General features: G+C 46.1%; 1 protein-coding gene across 3 annotated transcripts in view; it reads left to right on the top strand.

The window, feature by feature from the left end:
• The window catches only part of BNC2 (basonuclin 2), a 1,455,515-nt gene that overhangs the window by 226,321 nt on the left and 1,209,457 nt on the right, over positions 1 to 19,737 (top strand). For 2 of the 3 annotated variants that reach the window (XM_033920442.1, XM_033920433.1), the window contains exon 1: positions 8,215 to 8,525. The exons of the other annotated variant lie outside the window; for it this stretch is intronic. The gene's annotated coding sequence lies outside the window, so the exon portion shown is untranslated. Of the gene's footprint in view, positions 1 to 8,214; positions 8,526 to 19,737 lie in introns of those variants that run through there. 3 annotated transcript variants of the gene reach the window in all.

Raw genomic sequence — 19,737 nt, 5'->3', positions numbered from 1 at the left:
CTCTGGGAAACGGTACCGGGAGATGTGATAGGCTGTGTTGGTGCAGAAGTTTGCACAGCCTGGTGTAAAGACCTAGGTTCCGGCGCTAATGTCGGCATGGATACTGATGAAGCCGAATGCACCGGTACCGACAGAGTGGATGCCGATAAAAGAGGCTGTTCCACTGCCGGTACCGGTGGCTCAGACCGGACCGGGACTGGAAGGCTCGGTTGCAAAAGAGCAGGAAGGAGCTGCTGTAACTGCTCCTTGAGCTGAGCCTGCAGGACGGCAGCAATTCGCTCGTCCAGGGAAGGCACCGGTACCGCCTTTTTCTTCTGCGGTACCTTCGGTGCCGCTCTACACTCCGAAGAGGAACCCGAGGTCGAGGGGCTGACCTCAATCGGAGCGGAGCGCTTCCGCGGGCGCCTCGAGGTCGGCAGGACTGGGCTCGCTGCTACTGAGACCGGAGGACGCTCCAGCAGGGAAGGCTTCTTAGCCGGCTTACCTAAGGGATGCAACGCCGGCGCGGTATCACGCGGTGTCGATGAGGTAGGTGCCGACTGGGTCGGTGCCGACGTCGGAGCCGGTGCTGCCGAATCCGACATATCGGTACCAAATAACAACCGCTGCTGGATCTGGCGGTTTTTTAAGGTTCTCTTTTTGAGAGTGGCACAGCGGGTGCAGGTGGACGCTCGATGGTCAGGACCCAGGCACTGTAAACACCAGTTGTGCGGGTCAGTGAGAGAAATGGGCCTCGCGCACCGCTGGCACTTCTTAAATCCGGGTTGGGGGGGCATGAACGTAAAGACGGCTTCTGCCAAATCAAAGGCCGAGGCCTCGATGGTGGCAGCAGGCCCCGCCGGGGCGAACCCGAAAAAAGAAGAAAAAAAGAAAAGTTTTTTTTTTTTTTTTTTTAAAGAAAATAAGAAAAAGAAAAAAGGGGAAATATATTATATTTCCAAAACGGTTTATGCGAGCGGGAAGGCGAAAGAGAAAAAAGGTTTCAACAGCCGTTGAAAATACGTCTTCTTAGCTCCGCGGAAACTAAGAAACTGGGGACCGCGTGCCTCTGTCGGGCGGGAAGGCACTCGCGCGTGCGCGGTGCGGCCTACTAGAACTTTCCAAGTTCTTAGAGTGCAATCACTCTAAAATTGTCCGTACCGGGGCTCCGTCGGTGCCGTCACCCATCAGTCAAGAATATGCTGCCTGCTTGTCCTGGGATAAAAGTGTTTTATTTTGAATGTATTAACTGAAATATGTTATCTTTGGGACATGTGCATCACAAATATTTTTTATTGTAGTCAATGGCATAGCTATGCAGCTGATTTGTGGGGAGGGGCTGGAGCCCAAAATGGGTGGATGAGCACCAAATTTTCTCCCTGCTTGAAGGCAAAATATAAATACTTGAGCTGGTGGAGATCCCTAAGCCCTGGCAACTGATGAGCTCTTCCTCCAGTCTGGCAAGCAGAAGTCTCCAAACTTTGCAGCTAGTGGCAATATCCTCAAGCTGCCAATTTTTTCCAAGTGGAAGGTGGGGAGGGGGAGAGAGGGAAGGCAGTGGCTCTGTAATACTGCTGCCAGCTATAGAACTTTGAAAGTTCTGGTCATTGGACCTGAGGAGGGGAAGGATATGGTCAGCTGATGAGGCTTGGGGATCTCCACCAGCTACATCAAGGGAGATGTTCATTTTGAGGAGGCCTAAGCTCAAAGTGGGAGGCCCAGCCCCCACTCATGGTTATGCCACTGATTGTGTTCAGTACAAAATGAAGTACTTGCAGAGTTAATTTTTTGGGTTTCCAGTTCAATTTTGCCATTCATATTTCTATTTCTAATTTGTGATCCATTGTTCTGTATTTGGTGAAGATCTGTCTGTGTTTTGTGTTAGAAGAAGTTATTTAAAGATGGGTGGGGAAATTGAGAGACGCATAGGTAGAAGAGGGGCCCCTTCCTTAATTTTTGCCCTGGGCTCCTTTATGACTAAAACTGGCCCTGTTCAGAGTTGTTTACATGAGCTTCTGTAAAGGTGTTGTGCTACATGAGCTTAAGAGAAAAGGGAGGGAATGGGGAGATGGTAGAGAATTTGTATGTCATCCGTGTAACAGAAAGGAGTGCAGTCATGCATCACACCCCTTCCCTTGTTCAAAAGTAGGCTGAAAACCCAACTTTTCTACATTGCCTTCAACTCATAACTCTACTCCCCACTGCCCTTTGCTCATCACCCTAGCCAGAAGTTTAACCATCCCCAACTAACTGCAAACCCTACCTTGGCATCTGTCTTAATTGATTAGATTGTGAGCTAATTCAAGCAGGGACTGTCTCCTTCATGACCCTGTAAGTCTGATAGCACTCTAGAAATAAGTAATAGCAGTAGTAGTAGCATCCATAGTCTTGAATGAGTGAGAAGGGGGGCAAGAAAGATATTGGAAACAAATGATAGAATGGAGCCTTATGGTATGCTGGATGATAAAAGGTAGATGAGAGGAATACATAAGGTCAGCATAGTTTATTTGAAAAGAGTAATTAGAAAGTGACTAGAGAACCAATTGAGCACAGTGCCTGAAAGTCCAAGTGAACGAAGGCGAAGAAGAAGGAGAGAATGATCAACCAAGTTGAATGTGGAGGACAAGTCTAAGGACACACTAATAGATTGGTGCTGGTCAAGAGATGAGTGCATGGTGCCGAGCAGTGCCAAGGGAAGAGTCTCTGTACTTTGTTTGGGACAGAAGCCTGCCTGAAAGGGGTGCAGTGCATTGGACTGTTCAATAAAGGATGAAAGTTGGAGAAAGACAATTTTCTTGTGTAGCTTGGCAAAGGAAGGGAGATTAGAAATAGGATGAAAACTAGCCAGTTGAGAGAGTCTAAATTGGGTTTCTTCGAAAGAGGGATGACTGTAGCATGTTTCCAGGGGGATGGAACCAGGGCAGGATTAACCAATAGGCCAAGTAGGCACATGCCTAGGGCCCGAAATGTCAGGGGGGCCCGATGAAGGAGGGCATCAACATTGTTTTTTCAAAATGGCGATGGGCCCCTCCAGCATCGATCAGCAACACGGACCCCCCCCCCCACCGATCGGCAACGCGGGCCCCACCCCGACTGGCAACGCGCCTCCCCCCCCATCGACGGAAACTAAGACAAGCAAGCAATGTGGGTAAGAAAGGCAACGGGAACTGTAATTGTGCAAGCGGTGCTGCTTGCCCAAAGCTTCCCTCTGATGCAGTTTCCTGTTTCCGCCTGGGCGCATGGTGGGGTGGGGCGGGGCAGGGGGCCCAGTGTACTTGTGTGCCTAGGGGCCCTGGACGAAATAATCCTGCCCTGGATGGAACAATCCCACAAGATGAGACTGGCATGAAGGAGAGGAAGAAGATGAGACAGGAGCAGTTTGGCGAGCTCTATGACAAGGTGAGTCAGCCAGGGGTATAGAGGGGAAGAAGAGGAGTTAAGGGACTGAAGAGTAAGAAGAACAATTGAAGGTGGTGGTAGATTTAAGGCAAAGGAAGGGAGATTAGAAATAGGATGAAAACTAGCCAGTTGAGAGAGTCTAAATTGGGTTTCTTCGAAAGAGGGATGACTGTAGCATGTTTCCAGGGGGATGGAACCAGGGCAGGATTAACCAATAGGCCAAGTAGGCACATGCCTAGGGCCCGAAATGTCAGGGGGGCCCGATGAAGGAGGGCATCAACATTGTTTTTTCAAAATGGCGATGGGCCCCTCCAGCATCGATCAGCAACACGGAACCCCCCCCACCGATCGGCAACGCGGGCCCCACCCCGACTGGCAACGCGCCTCCCCCCCCCCATCGACGGAAACTAAGACAAGCAAGCAATGTGGGTAAGAAAGGCAACGGGAACTGTAATTGTGCAAGCGGTGCTGCTTGCCCAAAGCTTCCCTCTGATGCAGTTTCCTGTTTCCGCCTGGGCGCATGGTGGGGTGGGGCGGGGCAGGGGGCCCAGTGTACTTGTGTGCCTAGGGGCCCTGGACGAAATAATCCTGCCCTGGATGGAACAATCCCACAAGATGAGACTGGCATGAAGGAGAGGAAGAAGATGAGACAGGAGCAGTTTGGCGAGCTCTATGACAAGGTGAGTCAGCCAGGGGTATAGAGGGGAAGAAGAGGAGTTAAGGGACTGAAGAGTAAGAAGAACAATTGAAGGTGGTGGTAGATTTAAGGCAAAGGAAGGGAGATTAGAAATAGGATGAAAACTAGCCAGTTGAGAGAGTCTAAATTGGGTTTCTTCGAAAGAGGGATGACTGTAGCATGTTTCCAGGGGATGGAACCAGGGCAGGATTAACCAATAGGCCAAGTATGGGAAGAAGAGGAGTTAAGGGACTGAAAAGTAAGAAGAACAATGGTGGTAGATTTAAGGCCAACCAAGAATCTGTCAAACCAGTGGAACTTGGAAGGGAATTAGGTTCAAGGAGAGGGGAGAGGAGGAGGAAGGGAAGAGTGCAGGGAGGACATCTGCAGGATTCGACAGAGGGAGTGTAGTGGGATCAAAAACGAGAAATTTTCTTAAAGATCCTAAAAAGAACTTGCAGACAATTTAAAGAAGTTGAGATATGTTTGTCAAAGTAATGCTCTCTTAGTTACTCTAATAGCAGAGTGAAATTCACAAGAAGAATGTCAACTCACTTATCCATAAAACTGAGCCAAAAGGGAGTCGTGTTGCAAGATAATAACCCTAAACATTTAAGTAAATGAACTATAGGATGGCTGAAAACAAGCTATTTTTCTGGTTGATATTCCAAATGATCTAACATGCCAGAAATGGCTGATGACTGGTTAAATCACTTGTTTGGGGCTACCTACTGATTATCAGCGGCACTTAGGGGTCCTTTTACTAAGGCCCGCCTTAGAAAAGGACCCCTTAAATTAGTAAACCAGCTATTAAGGGAGTGTCCTGAAGCAGAATAAGCGCTTGGCTGGTTAAGTCCTGATATGCAACACTTAACTGGCTAGGATGACAAGTCTCATTCTAAACCCTACTGAAAAGTTGTGACAAGGCCTGAAGGTAGCTGTTGATGATACGAAGTGGGAGAGACTGATCACCCAAAGATTTTAATTGCAAAAATTTAGATTGCAAATAACTGCATTTATAATCACTGCCCTGGGCTTCAGGAAGGGTCTTTAAGAGCATCCACCCCCCTATCAAAGCACCCTAGAGCATCCATCTCTTCCCGAAACTTTGCCCTAAGAGAATTGCCCTCCTGAAGAGCCCCCTGGAGCATCTAACACCCTCCCAAAACCCCTTCCCAGAGTATTCACCCCTCTCAAAGGACCCCCAGAGCCCTCTGGAAGACCCTCCTCTAAAAGACCTCCCCAGAGCATCTACCTCTCTCTGAAAGACGTAAGAATAGCCATACTGGGTCCGACCAATGGTCAATCTAGCCCAGTATCACGTTTTCACAGTAGCAAGTCCAGGTCACGAGTACCTGGCAAAACCCACATAGCAGCAACATTCCATGCTACCGATCTCAGGGCAAGCAGTGGCTTCCCCTATGTTTGTCTCAATAGCAGACTATTGACATTTCCTCCAGAAACTTGTCCAAACCTGTTTTAAAACCTTTTTTTTTAAAACCAGCTATGTTAACCACTCTTACCACATTCTGGCAATGCGTTCCAGAGCTTAACTATTCTCTGAGTGAAAAAAATATTTTACACAAAATTGATTTTAAATGTTTTTCCCTATAACTTTGAGCGTCTCCTCCCCTTCTTCCCTTTTAAGTCCTCCTGAGCCTACCTTAAAAATGCCCTGGTGATCTAGAACTTGAGGATATTCAGGTGGTCTAGGGTAAGGTGAGCGGAAGCAATCCCCAGTAGCTCCTGACCTGAACGGCTTCAGGTTCAAAATGGTAATCATGAGCTTTAGTGGTTGTCTTGTGACTGGGGGATCCCTTCTGCACTCTCTAACCTAGACCACCATGGGAATCCTAAAAGTAAACCCAGGGGGCCTACAGTAAGGTAAGGAGGGGCTATCTTTGAGAAAGGGTACATGTTCTTGGAAGTTGAAAGGGGACAAATTCAAAACAAATGCTAGGAAGTTCTTCTTTACCCAACGTGTGGTGGACACCTGGAATGCGCTTCCAGAGGGCATAATAGGGCAGAGTATGGTACTGGGGTTCAAGAAAGGATTGGACAATTTCCTGCGGGAAAAGGGGATAGAGGGGTATAAATAGAGGATTACTGCACAGGTCCTGGACCTGTTGGGCCCCCGCGTGAGTGGACTGCTGGGCACGATGGACCTCAGGTCTGACCCAGCAGAGGCATTGCTTATGTTCTTGAGTCCTCATGAGGGGGGCTCTTCTGGGGCCAGGGCTCCTTAGGAGGGGTTTATGGGAAGGAGGTGGATACTCAGTTCAGCCCAAGGTCATCAACTTTAATGGCGTTAATAATTTTAATTGCTGTTAAAGTCTGAACATTAACTGCAATTGTTAATCACAATTAATCAACTGTACTAGCTTATGCTGTTCTTGAAGGTACTGCCAGTTACTGGATAGATTGCACACTTTTCATAAGAGGATATTTGGTTTTGAAACATTTTTGTTGAATAAATACACTATATTCTTTTTGTCTAACTCATGTATTTAAAAGTTTTACTAAAATACAGACCATTGGGGGGAGGGGAGCGAGTGTTGCAAACTTCTCAACACTGTATCATGCTTTCTCTTGGAATCTTGGGTTAGTGTCAAACAGATTTGTTTTGCTCACACCATGACAGGAATGAACTTCACCCTTCAGCTAGGATAAGGATCTCGATTTCTAACTAGGAATCATCTTTAAATGCACTGTTTATATGTTCCAACACTCTTAAAAGCAACATGTAATGTGAAAAAAGTACAGTTCATTTGAGCATTTCAGATTAAGTAAGAAATAAAGGTTTTAAATATGGGTATTTACTTTTTGTGCTTACTGTCTTATCTACACCAAATTTTCTGTGTATTTCAGGAGCTCCTTACCCATACATGTGTGCACACACTTTATTCCAGTGCATAGGCTCCATTAGCTATATATATATAGACCACATTGTATGTTAACCCTTCTATCAATCAGCCTTCTCCAGCAAATGCTATATAGCATGCCATCCAACCTATGGATTGCCAAATAAGACTCAATAATATCTTTGTCTATGAAAGAAATTAGCTGCTTTAAATGGAATATATTCCATTTCTTTTTCCAGAAGTGTGGATGCCAATATCATGGAGAAAAGCAGCATGGAATCCTGCCACTTGTTGGAATTCTGCTAGGTCCTTGTGACCTGACGTTTTGGCCACTATTGGAAACAGGATACAAGTCTAGATGGACCTTTGGTCTGACCCAGTAGTATGTCAATTTTTGTTCTTAAGGAGGCCACAGGCAGGAAGAGAGGGGGGTGTGTGTGCTAACTTCCTTGAAATAAAGTTGTCATTATTACCCAGGTACATGCTTAAACTGCCCCACACTCAATACTGCCTCCCCCCCCTCCCTCCGAGAAAAGGAAGAAAGTAAAGGGGAAACAGGCTAAACATAAAACAACTGGGTTTCTGCTGCGCTCAACTGTTTCTTGGTCTCTTCCCCTAGCTCTTGCTGGAGTCGTGTGTGCGCCTCGGAGCCTGCAAGGTCTTGTGCTCGCCTTTTCCGTGTCTCCAGGGCAGAGTTTGTTTGGCTCACTGTCACACACAGATGTGACTCTTTACCCTGCAAACTTACACCGTGACGGCTGAAAAAAAAAAACCCAAAAAGAAAGAAAGAAAACTATACTAAACATTCTTGAGCTGCCCTCAGCCTCCCCCAGACAGACACCGGAGCTGACTAGAGAGAGAGAGAGAGTGGAAGAAGGCTGACAGCTAGAGCGTCCCGGCAGCAAAACTTTCCCCGCGCCCAAACTTTCTCCGCGCGCCGGCGCCTCTCCCTTCCCGCCCTCACGGCGGCCCTCTCGTTCCCCTTCGTCGGTGGCGAGGGGGGGGCTTTTCGTTCTCCGTTTCTTTCCTGCGGCGGAGCCTCGAGCCTGATCAGGAGGAAACGGCGGCGGTGAAAGGAGGAAAAGGGAGCGAGATAAGGAGGGAAAGACAACGGCGGAGGGAGAAAAAAAAAAAAAGCCAGCCACTCCCCCACCCACTAGAATACGCTCCGTGTCCTGCCTCTGGTCTCGCCGACAGTTTTATGATCCCGAGAGATCGCAACTTCTTTAAAAAAAAAAAAAGTGTGACCTTCGTTCTGCAATTTTTTTTTTTTTTTTTTGGTACCAATTTGTCGGCTGAAAGCTTCTCGGCGAACACCGGATGGAAAGAGAGGCCAGGCGCATGCAAAGAAAACAAGAGGGGGTTGTTTACTGCAAAGTCACTCCAAGAAATCTCGTTTTCTTAGAGTGGTGAAGGGAAAGCCCAAACTGAGAGAGCCCCTGACCCTCCGGTGGTTCTCCCCCCCACCCCAGCCCTCCCTCATCAGCAGGCGGCGGGGACACATTGATCAGCTGAAGAAACGCGTCGGGTCCGGACAAGCCCAGTCTGCACCGCTGCACGACCGAGACCTGCAGGAAGGGGGCGCTCGTGCCAACCAGCATGCAGAGATGGTAAGAAAGTTGCCAGTAGGTTTTTTTTTTTTTTTTTTTAAATTGTTATTATTGTTATTTCCCTTCATGTTTCATTCTAAGTGGAACACAACACTTTATTAAAGCTTCACTCATCCTTTTAATACGAAGTTAATGTCCTTGCCTAGTGATCCCTCAGGAGAAGCCCTGTGGGATAGAACAATGTAGCCCTAAAGTTTGGACTTTAATAGTGATAGGACAGAAGTGCTGAAATAATAAATACTAGAGAGACAGACAGATGGGAGTCCACTTCTCTGCTCCAGGCATGGAAGGGGATTGTCCTTATGAGCATATATAAATGTTACTGCTCATATACCGTTTTCAGTTTGAGATTCCAGCAACGGCACTCTCTTTTTTTAAAAGTTTATTTTTATGCAGTTTCAAATGATTAAAATACACCTTGCTAACAAAGTGAAAAAAGAAAACAAAAACTCAGAAAAATACCATTACTAATACAGACCACAATAAAAGGAAAAACAAAAACATAAAACCCACTTTCTTTTTTCCTTAGCACGTGCCCAGATTATTTGCCGGCTGCGATACCTTTTATCGAATTTACAGAAGAGTTATCTAACCTTGAGGATGTAAAATACACTTTGCTGACCGTGCAAGATCTGGCTTTTAAAACGTGCCTGAAAACGAAAACGTGCGTTTTGCACGCATGCCGGTTGAGGGATCCAACTCTTTTTTTTTTTTTTTTTTAAATCACGTAGAAAGGTTTCAGAGCAAATGTCAGGTTCACGTCTGGTTTTGTTTAAGACCTTTCAAGTGCTGTAAACGTTTGGAAGATGTCGTGGTCGGATTCACATTCCCCACTGGCGCCAACTTTTCAAATAAAAAAATCGGGAATGCTAAAACCAAACTCATTACTCCTCCCGGCACACCATCGAAAGATCTTGCTCGATATCGGGGTACTCGGCGCCCGGGGCATCCAATGAGCTGGCATCTATGACTTTCCTTTACTTATATGGCATTTATATGGCACCTATGACTTTCCTTTACTATATAGTACCTATGACTTTCCTTTACTTATATGGCATTTATTTGACTTTCCTTTACTTATATGGCACCTATGACTTTCCTTTACTATATAGTACCTATGACTTTCCTTTACTTATATGGCACCTATGACTTTTCTTTATTTATATGGCCCCTATGACTTTCCTTTACTTATATGGCACCTATGACTTTCCTTTACTATATGGCACCTATGACTTTCCTTTTCTTATATGGCACTTATATGACTTTCCTTTACTTATATGGCATTTATATGGCACCTATGAGTTTCCTTTACTATATGGTACCTATGACTTTCCTTTATTTATATGGCATTTATATGGCACCTATGACTTTCCTTTTCTTATATGGCACTTATATGACTTTCCTTTACTTATATGGCACCTATGACTTTCCTTTACTATATGGTACCTATGACTTTCCTTTACTTATATGGCACTTATATGACTTTCCTTTACTTATATGGCACCTATGACTTTCCTTTACTATATGGTACCTATGACTTTCCTTTACTTATATGGCACTTATATGACTTTCCTTTACTTATATGGCATTTATATGGCACCTATGACTTTCATTTACTTATATGGCCCCTATGACTTTCCTTTACTTATATGGCACCTATGACTTTCCTTTACTATATGGTACCTATGACTTTCCTTTACTTATATGGCATTTATATGGCACCTATGACTTTCCTTTTCTTATATGGCACTTATATGACTTTCCTTTACTTATATGGCACCTATGACTTTCATTTACTTATATGGCCCCTATGACTTTCCTTTACTTATATGGCCCCTATGACTTTCCTTTACTTATATGGCACCTATGACTTTCCTTTACTCTATGGTACCTATGACTTTCCTTTACTTATATGGCATTTATATGGCACCTATGACTTTCCTTTACTATATGGTACCTATGACTTTCCTTTACTTATATGGCACCTATGACTTTCCTTTACTCTATGGTACCTATGACTTTCCTTTACTTATATGGCATTTATATGGCACCTATGACTTTCCTTTACTATATGGTACCTATGACTTTCCTTTACTTATATGGCATTTATATGGCACCTATGACTTTCCTTTACTATATGGTACCTATGACTTTCCTTTACTTATATGGCATTTATATGGCACCTATGACTTTCCTTTACTCTATGGTACCTATGACTTTCCTTTACTTATATGGCATTTATATGGCACCTATGACTTTCCTTTACTCTATGGTACCTATGACTTTCCTTTACTTATATGGCATTTATATGGCACCTATGACTTTCCTTTACTATATGGTACCTATGACTTTCCTTTACTTATATGGCATTTATATGGCCCCTAAGACTTTCCTTTACTTTCCTGTGGCAGGAAAGCATGGTGATTCCATGCATTGTGCCCTGCAGTGGAGTAATTTACCCTGTAGTGCCAAACCTCGTGGCTCATGGCCTGAAAGTAGTAGGTCACCTCAGGCCTTTGTAGCCCTCATAAAGCATGTATTGAATATAGTACATTCCTCATTCAGTGGATAGGAGTGCTGTTGCCAACTGGAATCTGCATATCTGCTTCTTTCATTCATTAGATTCAGTTACATTTATGATCGACTTTCGGGGTCGTTTTTGAGACAATTGGGATTGTCTGCAATCCACAGAACATCCTGTTTAGCTTGGGACAGCAAATAGATAAAGACATATGTAATAAGACTGGTTGGTTTGTCTTGAGGTTCCACCTTTCCCTTAACCTCTGGTTAAAAAAAAAGGGGTGGTGGGGGGAGGATTGAACACAGGTGACTGATGTGGGAATGTTTTGAGAAAAAAAAGGTTAGACAGAGGTTGGGGGAGTTAGTTGTTTCCCCCTTTATCTTTTTTTCCCCCAATATGACATGCTTTGTTATGAAAATCCCACCTCTGGTCTGAAACAGATGAAACTGTCTGTCTACTGCCAGCGAGTAAGAGACTGCAGTTTGCGCTGCTGACAGAAATTAAAGTGGCTTTTGAAAGCAGTTTGAGATTTATGACCGTTCCCGTTTACCCTGGAGTCAAACTGCTGTAAAACTGCTGTACAAAAGACAGCATAAAATAATCCGATCTTGTACCGCCCCGAATAAAGTGGCCTTGTATTATTATTATTTTTTTTTTCCATGCCTTGCAGACAGTGCAAAATGTTTGAAACCGTTCTCCAGAGAGAGCAGTGCAGGGGAAGCTTCAGCTATTAAAGCTAGTGCACACACGCCTTGCAGTGACAGCAGAAGAAAAGGGCTTTAAAGTTAGTATGTGTTAAAAAAAAAATACTTTTTAATCTCTTTTTATTACATATCTCTTCCTTCCATACAGCCGATGCCATCAGCCAGTAATTAATTTGAAGCTGCTTATGTCTTTTTATTTTCGTATGTCTTTATTTTCGCAGTTTTGGGAAAAATTCATATTTTAATCGCTGAATTCACGTGAGATCTTTCGGAGCAGTTTCGTAAGTTCACCGGGGCCGGGACGCTGTTTGGGATCTCAGGGAGCCCGTTTGCCTCTCTCTGTCTGGGTGCCTAAAAGGCTAAACTGCACAAGGTCCGTGAGATCCTCGTCTTTCCCAGTCCCGTTATTTTCAAAAGAGAAAAAGTTGCAAAGTTTTTGGCGCTGCGGTTTTTAGGGGCTCGAGATTTATGGTCTGCCATAGGGAATTTTTCATCTATAGGGTCCCACTGAATCTTAATTTTTAAGTGAGCAGTTTAAGAGTTAGAGAGAGCATTACTTTGCTGATCAAATGAGCCCTGCAGAGAAAAAGCGGCCCGTCCACTTTTTCCATTATTTCAGCTATGCACTGATTCATAGCACTGGCTTCTTTCTTAATGGGCTTTAGAATGGGCCATGTTGTGCAAAAAAACAGACATGGCCTACTTTTTGTTCTTAAGTCTCAAATATTACCAGGCTTGGGCACTGGGAAGCAGAGGTTCACTGTACATAGAAGGGGGAAATAGGCCTTCTTTCAATGACATTTTAAAAGGACGGGGCTGTGTACCGAGATAGATGCCACAGTCTGGCATTTTTCAAATAAAAAAGAACAGAAAATGAAGCACACTGCTTCCCAGAACATTTTTGTCCTGACCTTGATTGCAGTCAGAGATGTTGCACGATTGTGTAACTACTGTAGTCTGGAATGCCGGGTTGCATTCCAGGCTTATGGCTTGATGACTGTTATCTGTCCTAGCTGCAGGATCTTTCTGTTTTCATCTTACCTTGTCAAAGGAGTCGGAGCTGCCTGGTTTAGGTTAGACAGGCAAAAAGTGCTTTGATGTGGCAGCCGTGGTGCTGGGCTAACTTGTCAGCAGCAGGATGCGATTCACGGGCCAGAAGAGTGGTTCGAGCTCTTTAATAAGCCCCTGGACAGGTAGCGGGGGAGGGGGGGGAGTCCTAGATAGCTTAATGAAGAACAGACCTGCCTATATTTCTGTACTCTGACCTACAGGCTTTTCCCCCCTCCCACCACCACCTCATTTCATCTTTCCCATAAAATTGATCTGTGTTTGCTTGCTTGCTTTCCAAGTTCTTCATTGTAGCAGAACTGCTTGAGTTGGAGAATACAGCTGTTCGCAAAAAGAAATGGATGCTAACTCAGAAATAAAGGTTGTGGGGGCAGACCAAGATAGCAGAGTAGTCCACACACTTTTGATTTTTAAATCTTTTGGTTTCCTTCTTGCAGTGGTTTTTGGAAATCCATCTAGTTCTAACTATGAAAATAAAACTTCACAGATAACAGTTTTAGTAATTTGGACAGCTCAGTGCCTCCAGGTTCCTGATATCAGTTGACTTGTTAAAGTGATTTTGTGGGTCTGCAAAGAGACATTTTGGAAGGCATGTACAATTTTAATTACATGCTTGGGCTGTGATATGTTTTTATAACATGCTACATAACTGTACTTCTTAAGAATCAAGAACCAAAGAAAAGGCTTAGCAATAAAATTTGCCAGTACATTAATAGTAGGGTAGTTAAGCAGGGCACTTGCTTGGACTTGATTTGTGCTGAGTCAGTGCGTGATGAAAATCATATTCTTGCTAGTGAGGTTTGAATCATCTTCTTTTCAATCCCTAAATATAAAGGGCTAGATATATGAAAAAGGCTGAACAATTACATTTAGGCTCCTAAGTTAAGTTCCTAAACGTAAGTCTCTATTTTCAGCCAAACATAGAAGCCTAAGGGGCTCATTTTCAAGAAATAAAGATGTCCAAAAGGCGGCATAAATTGGCACTTGAATGTCCTAATTGCCAGGAGATCCAGTTTTCAAAACCGATTTTCTGATTGCTAGCTAGGCATTCCAACCGCTAAGTGTCCAAATTTAAAAGGAGGGGGGGGGGGTGTTTGGAGGTATGTTATGGGCAGACTTTGGGTGTGTTTAGACTTGGACATCTTGCGATAATAATTGAAACTTTCCCAAGACTTCCCGGATGGAACTTACACATCTGGAGCTAGGTCTGTTTTAAAAGCATCTAAATGCTAAAACGTACAGCGCTGTGTACGCCTTTCAGCGCTATAGAAATAATAAATAGTAGTAAAAGGGTACTCAAACTGACCAGATAACCACTAGAAGGATTAAGTAATTGATCCCCCCACACATTGCCACCCCCTCTCAGTGGTCAATGACCCCCCTCCCACCCCTCCCCCAAAATCTGAATAAAACAGTACATACCTGTCCCTAATACAGCATAGAAAATTCAAGTAGAGCAGCACACAGGTGTCTTAAGTAGCCTGGTGAGAGGGCTAGTGAGCCATAGAGAGGAGGACCCAGGCCCATAAGCCACTCTTAACTACTACAGTTATGGTGGAAAGTGTGAACCCACCAAAACCCTACTATATAGGTGCTACCTGCACTGTTAAAGACTATTGAGGTGGTGGACAGGTGGGTATAGTAGATTTTGGGGGAGTTTGGGGGGGCTCACCATACATTAAAAGGGAGTTCTAAGGAGATGCACTTCTGGCACCCTTTGTGTGAAGTTCATAGCAGTACCTTCTAAGATAACCCACTGCTCTGTTGTCATGTCTGTCTGGTTAATCCATTACAATGCTGGCCCCCTCCTGCGGTCAAATGATCTGGATTTGGATGTTTTAAACTTGGATGTTTTTGTGGTTTAAAATGCCCCAAAATGGTAGATGTCCTAAGGTTGGACGCCCTGATGGTCAAGATGTCTAGGTAGGTGATTTTCAAGGAAAAAAATTTGGATGTCTAGCAGTTTAAAAAAATGGATATTTTCAGGATTTGGATTTTGGATGTCCTCAGGCCGTCCAAAGTTGTACTTGGGTGCGCTATCGAAAAAGGCCCTCTAAGTATTCATCTGAAGATTCCCCTAAATATAGGATCTCAAAAGCTATAGCCCTTATTCTATAAATTAATGCCTAAAGCTAGACTCAATTGGGCACATAAGTTATGGAATAATAGTACTTATGTACAGATCTGTAAAATTGTGAAACACGTAGACAAACACGATTTAATGAGACAGAGTCAGCATGGGTTCAGAGTTGTTGCCACCGTGGCTAGTATTAAAAACCATGCTATGGTTTTGTAAAAGGAGGAGGGGGATATCAGCATATATACATTTATACATAGGACTATAATATTATTGTGGCATTTTTTTTATTAGGGGAGTTATGCAAGGATGGGTAGGGGGTGGGGGTAGAACTTGTATACTGTTTTTTCTGTGTGGTTTTACAAAATCAAAGTGGTTTACATATTTTTAGAGAGGTATTTATTTTGTACCTGGAGCAATAAAATGTTAAGTGACTTCTTAAAGTCACAAGGAGATGCAGTGGGAGTCAAGCTGACAATTTCAGAATGCTGAGGCAGCTACTTAAGAACATAAGAACATAAGCAGTGCCTCCGCCGGGTCAGACCATAGGTCCATCCTGCCCAGCAGTCCGCTCCCGCGGCGGCCCTAACAGGTCACGACCTGTCTGAATCACCAGAAGGGGCCCCCTTGCCACCTTGGTTTCCCATTGAGTCCTATCTTCCCATCGAAGTCCTAACCCTCCGGTCTTGCACATGCACGACCTGGTTGGGTTTCTATACTTATTACCTGGTTAGCTTTCTATACCTGTGTTACATCCCAGCACCTCTCTCAGTATCCCACGATCCCTTTATCCCTCAGGAATCCGTCCAATCCCTGTTTGAATCCCTGTACCGTACTCTGCCTGATCACTTCCTCCGGTAGCGCATTCCAGGTGTCCACGACCCTTTGGGTGAAAAAAAACTTCCTTGCATTTGTTTTGAACCTATCTCCCTTCAGTTTCTCCGAATGCCCCCTCGTACCTGTTGTCCCCTTCAGCCTGAAGAATCTGTCCCTATCCACCCTCTCTATGCCCCTCATGATCCTGAAGGTCTCTATCATATCTCCCCTGAGCCTCCTTTTTTCCAGAGAGAAGAGCCCCAGCCTATCCAACCTCTCGGCGTATGGGCAGTGTTCCAGCCCTCTTACCAGTTTCGTTGCTCTCCTTTGGACTCTCTCAAGTACTGCCATGTCCTTCTTGAGGTACGGCGACCAATATTGAACGCAGTATTCCAGATGTGGACGCACCATCGCTCGATACAATGGCATGATGACTTCCCGCGTCCTGGTTGTTATGCCCCTCTTTATGATGCCCAGCATCCTGTTGACTTTTTTCGAGGCTGCTGCGCACTGCGCAGATGGCTTCAGTGATGCATCCACCAGCACACCCAAGTCTCTCTCTAGACTGCTGTCTCCCAGCAATGCCCCCCCCAATTTGTAGTTGAACAACGGGTTCTTTTTCCCTATATGCATGACCTTGCATTTTTCCACGTTAAAGCGCATTTGCCATTTGTTTGCCCAGTCTTCCAGCTTGTCCAGGTCCCTTTGCAGGTCATCACACTCCTCCCTGGATCTAACTCTGCCGCACAGTTGGGTATCGTCTGCAAATTTTATAACCTCGCACTTTGCCTCCTTTTCCAGATCATTGATAAATATGTTGAAGAGTAACGGCCCCAGCACCGATCCCTGTGGCACACCGCTCGTGACTCCCCGCCAGTCAGAATATTGTCCCTTTACTCCGACCCTCTGCAGTTCTGCAGTCTACCCGACAACCAGTGCTTGATCCATCTGTGCACATCCCCTCCCACTCTGTGGTTTCACAGCTTCCTAAGCAGCCTTTCATGTGGCATCTTGTCGAAAGCCTTTTGAAAATCGAGGTAAATGATATCTATGGGTTCCCCATTGTCCACCCGACTGCTTATTCCCTCAAAGAAGTACAAAAGGTTTGTTAAGCATGACCTTCCCTTACAGAATCCGTGCTGGCTTGTTCTCAGTAGGCCATTTCTCTCGATGTGCTCGCAAATACCATCCTTGATCATAGCTTCCACCATCTTCCCTATAATTGAAGTCAGGCTCACCGGCCTGTAGTTCCCGGGGTCACCCCTCGATCCCTTCTTGAAGATAGGTGTGACATTCGCCAGTTTCCAGTCCTCTGGTACCTCTCCAGTTTTCAAGGATAGGTTGCAAACATGCTGGATTGTGCCCGCTATTTCTTGTTTTAGTTCCTTCAGAACCCTTGGGTGGATCCCGTCTGGGCCCGGCGATTTGCCGCATTTTAACCTGTCTATCTGTTTGAGGACATCCTCCTTACTTACCTGTATGTGTTCCAATTTTTCAGCCTGTTCCCCACTTATGAGCTCCTCTGAATCCGGTATGTTAGATGTGTCTTCTCTCGTGAAAACTGACGAGAAGAACGTGTTCAACCTCTCAGCTACCTCTTTATCCTCCTTAATCACTCCCTTCCTATCCCCATCATCCAACGGCCCCACCTCCTCTCTCGCTGGTCGCTTCCCCTTTACGTAACTGAAGAATGCCTTGAAGTTCTTCGCCTCCCTGGCCAGCCCCTCTTCGTAGTTCCCTTTTGCTTTTCTAACCTCCCGGTGGCATTCCTTTTGGCATTTCCTGTGCGCCTGGTGATTTTCCTCCGTTGGGTCCTTTTTCCATCTCCGGAAGGATACTTTTTTGTCATTTATTGCCCTCTTTGCTTCTGTTGAGATCCAAACCGGGTCCTTTGATCGCTTGTTCTTGCCGCCTTTCCTGAAACTGGGGACGTACATTCTTTGTGCTTCCTGCAGGGTGTCCCTGAATAGGGTCCAGGCGCTTCCTACAGTCTCCATCCTAAGGATGTTTCTGAGCTTCCTCCCCACCATTTCCCTCATAGCAGCATAGTTCCCTTTCCTGAAGTTGAGCGCAGTTGTTGCGTTCCTCCTTACTGTGGGTGTCCCCCTTTCTAATGTGAATCTGATCGCATTGTGGTCACTGTTGCCTAGTGGTCCTCCCACTTCTACCCCTCTTGCAGGCCCCCCTAATCCGTTTAGGATGAGGTCAAGAGTAGCACTCCCTCGCGTCGGTTCCCTGACTAGTTGCTCCATGAAGCAGTCCCTCACAGCTTCTACAAATCCTGTTTCCCTAGCGCAGTTGGAGTGACCCGTACTTCAGTCAATCCCAGGGTAGTTGAAGTCCCCCATCACTGTTACACTTCCAGTCCTGCATTCTTGTCTCAGTTCAGCTTTCAAGTCGTGTCCGACTCCTTCCGGCGTACCAGGTGGGCGATAGTACAGCCCCAGTTTTATGCCTGCACCCTTGTTTCCCGGCAATTTGACCCATAGTGATTCCAGCCCCTCTGCCTTCGTTGCCATATCCATCCCAACTGAGTAGATAGAGTCCTTTATATATAGTGTTATGCCTCCCCCCTTCTTGTGGGTCCTGTCCCTCCTGTAGAGCTTGTACCCCGGCAGCGCCACATCCCATTGATTCTCCTCTGTCCACCATGTTTCTGTAATTCCAATTATATCCAGGTCCTCCCCCTTGGCCACGACCTCTAGTTCACCCATCTTGGCCATGAGGCTTCTTGCATTTGCGTATAAGCACCATAGGTCCCGTCGTTTTTCCTCCACCTCTGTATTTACCTGGGCCACCTCCCCTTGAATTTCGGGCAGTTCTCCTGTTCCCTGTGCTTCTGCTTTGCCCTCAGCCTTTACCCTCGTAGCTTTCGGTTTCCCCACATTCCCGCCACCCCACTTCCCCGCTTTTCCTCTGGGTTTTCTAGCCCTACCGGCCCCCTCCTGGGCTATCATCCCTTGAGCCTCCATTTGATCCCCCTCGCCTTGTGGCACCTCTATATTGCCCTCAGCTTTTGCCCTCGTGCCACCCAGTCCCCTTGTGTCTCCATGCCCCTTAGTCTCCTCCCAGCAAGCTCCCCTTACCTGATGTTTCCCTCGCTGTCTGATCATAAGATCCACCGGTCTCTCTACTTCCTCCTTGCAGTCAGCCCGTTCAGCATCTGTTCTGGATACTGTTGTCCGAAGCGTCAACATCAGATCAGCTGTCGGCTTTCCCCCTCTCCTCAGTTTAAAGCCCTCTCGATCTCCTTCCTCACATTGGCTGCCAGTAGTCTAGTTCCCGCTGTGCTCAGGTGCAGGCCGTCCTGCCGGTAGAGCTTACTCTTTCCCCAGAAGGACGTCCAGTTCCTCACAAAGTGGAAGCCCTCCTCCTGGCACCATCTCCTCAACCATGCATTCACAGCCTGGAGGTCTGCCTGCCTCTTTGCATCTGCTCTCGGTACAGGCAGGATCTCTGAGAATGCTATCCTCCGGGTACTCCGTTTCAGCTTTCGTCCCAAGACCCTGAACTGACCAGTCAGTGTGGCCATGCTGAAGTTCCTCCGGCTCACATCATTCGTTCCGACGTGGATTATCACCGCAGTCTCCTCTGTCTCTGCTCCGTCCAGGATCCTCTCGATCCTATCAGTGACGTCTCGTGTCTTGGCCCCCGGGAGACAAGTCACTAGCCGGTCCTCCCTTCCTCCAGCTACGTGACTATCTACCTCTCTCAAGATCGAGTCTCCCACCACAATAGCAGACTTCCCTTTCCTCAGCAACCTCTTCTGTCTCAGGCCCGTGTCCTTGGTGTAGTGCGGTGTCTCTCCCTCGGGGTCCCGGTGAGTCCCGGTCTCCTCCTCTTGCGTGGTTCCTCCGCTAGGTCCTTCCCCGGTGTCACCTTGTGGATCCTGGGTCTCGTCTGCCGACATCCGTCTGTGCAGCTGCTGGTCCTGTTCCTCCACCTTCCTTCTATAGGCCTCCTCGATTAATCTCTCGAGGTCCCTCACCTGATCCACAATGGGGCCTGCTCCGTCTGTGTACTCGG

Source organism: Geotrypetes seraphini, chromosome 1, assembly GCF_902459505.1.
Source record: "Geotrypetes seraphini chromosome 1, aGeoSer1.1, whole genome shotgun sequence".
Taxonomy (NCBI): Eukaryota; Metazoa; Chordata; class Amphibia; order Gymnophiona; family Dermophiidae; genus Geotrypetes; species Geotrypetes seraphini.
Note: the sequence above shows the minus strand (reverse complement) of the source record. Positions and strands in the feature narration are given on the sequence as shown.